This window comes from Grammomys surdaster, unplaced genomic scaffold, assembly GCF_004785775.1.
Source record: "Grammomys surdaster isolate TR1022 unplaced genomic scaffold, NIH_TR_1.0 238, whole genome shotgun sequence".
NCBI lineage: Eukaryota > Metazoa > Chordata > Mammalia > Rodentia > Muridae > Grammomys > Grammomys surdaster.
In genome coordinates this window covers 354,842-356,872 of record NW_021604683.1, presented here as the reverse complement: position 1 = coordinate 356,872, position 2,031 = coordinate 354,842, and the positions used below count along the sequence as shown (strand labels likewise).

The window sequence follows — 2,031 nt, the reverse complement described above, 5'->3', positions numbered from 1 at the left end:
ATACTGGAGAAAAACCCTATGAATGTAACCAATGTGGTAAAGCCTTTTGTGGAAGCAGTGGTCTTGAATATCATAAAAATACACATACAGGAGAGAAACCCTATGAATGTAACCAATGTGGTAAAGCCTTTGAAGGAAGACCTGACCTACAAAGACATAAATGAACACATACAGGAGAGAAACTGTATTAATGTAACCAATCTGTTAAAACTTTTTCACAAATTAAGAGTCTTGATATACATAAAAGAACACATATTTGAGCAAATTCCTTTCAGCGTATCCAATGTTGTAAAGCTTTTTCACAAAGCAGTCGACATCAAAATCATAAAAGGACACATACAGGAAAGCAATTTTTAAATGTGAGCAATGTGGATTTAAACCTTTTTCACAAAGAGGTATCCCCCAAATATATAAAGGACCATATACTGGAGAAAACCCTATGAATATCATCAATGTTCTGAAGCTCTTCTATGTCCCAATCATCTTAAAATACGTTAAACAACTTGTACTGGAGAGAAATCCTCTGAATGTAAATAATGTGGTAAAGCCTTTGCACAAAAAAGTCATCTAGTACATCAAAGGATACACACTGAAGAGAACACTATGAATATAAGCACTGTGGTAAACCTTTTGCAAGTCACAGTACTCTCCAAGTAAATAAAAGAAGACACACTTAAGAGAATCCCTATGAATGTCATCTACGGGATAAAGCCTTTTCATTGCAATCCTCTTCCAGTGCATAAAAGAAGACATACAGGTGACATCCTCTATGGATGTAAACAGTGTGGTAAAGCCTTCATGTGTCAATCATATTCAAAGGTACAAAAGAAACCATAATGTAGAGAAATCTTGTGAGTGTATTTAATATGGTGAAGCCTTTCCACATTTCTATAGTCGTCATCACCAAGATACAACCCATACATCTTAGAAATATATGAGTAAATTTAATATTGTGAAGCCTTTTCAAAGTTCCTAAGTTTTCATCAGCATGTAAGAGAGGAGGAGTGGGATGTCGAAGAGTTGGAGGGTGGACAAGGAGGGGTATATAATCTGGACTGTAAAAAAAATTGAACAATAAATAAAAAGAAAAAAGAATATTATAAAAACAAGGAGAGAAAACCAGAAACTTCTGTGCCAAGTTACCACTACATTTTCCCAACAATCAGGATTGGGGGATAGGGGCTTATGTACTTGACAGTGTCAACTGATATAGATTGTGGGTTTTACAGTTTAAACAATCATATTGATTTCATCTTTGGTGGTAAAGAACAGGTGTTATGTTTTGAGGAGCACAAGATGAATAGCAGAAGTCATTGTTAGAGACAGTCATTGTGTTTTCAAGAGCAAAAGATGGGTAAAGGATGGTGGTCCAGAGTGGGAAGTCCCTAACTCCCCCATGCCTGGAAGTGTGAACATAAGTTTCACCATGTCATTAAATGGAGGATGATGACAAAAAGGCAGTACTTAAGGAGTTTTGTTTTGTTTTGTTTTCTGCTCATTCCTAATTGTTGTGTATTGGTTGTAATGCTGCTTGTTTTAAATTGGTTTCTAAATTTCATGAGAGTCCTGCATTTGAGACTCTGAGATTCCCTGCCCCAAGCTGGTTCTAATTGGTAAATAAAATTGCCAGCAGCCAATGACTAGTCAGGAAGACACAAGCAGGACTTTTGGATTCATGGGCAAGGAGACCAAAGAGGATAGCCATGCCGGTAAAGGAACTGGATGCAGGCTTGAGAACTGCAAAAGACAAAGTGCCAGCCATGAAAGAGCCAGGAAAGAGTGTCCCCAGTGTTCCCTCCTCCGATTGAATCTGGGTTACCAGAGATGGGAAATAGATTTTAGTAAGTAATAATTCAGGAGTATCACAGGGGAGACATTAGCAAACTGCAAGTTTGGGAGTTGCCCAAACAATTAGCTGATTTAGGCATATTAAATAAAGCTACGTGTGTTTGTCTGTCTTTTATTTAATGATCCATAGAATTTACAATGCATCCTATAGTAGAGCAGAATAACCAACTAACTCTCCAGAAT

General features: G+C 37.1%; 1 pseudogene; it reads left to right on the top strand.

Annotated features, from left to right (window-relative positions):
- Positions 1 to 743, top strand: part of LOC114626606 — a 34,274-nt pseudogene extending 33,531 nt beyond the window's left edge.
- The last annotated feature ends 1,288 nt before the right edge of the window (positions 744 to 2,031 follow it).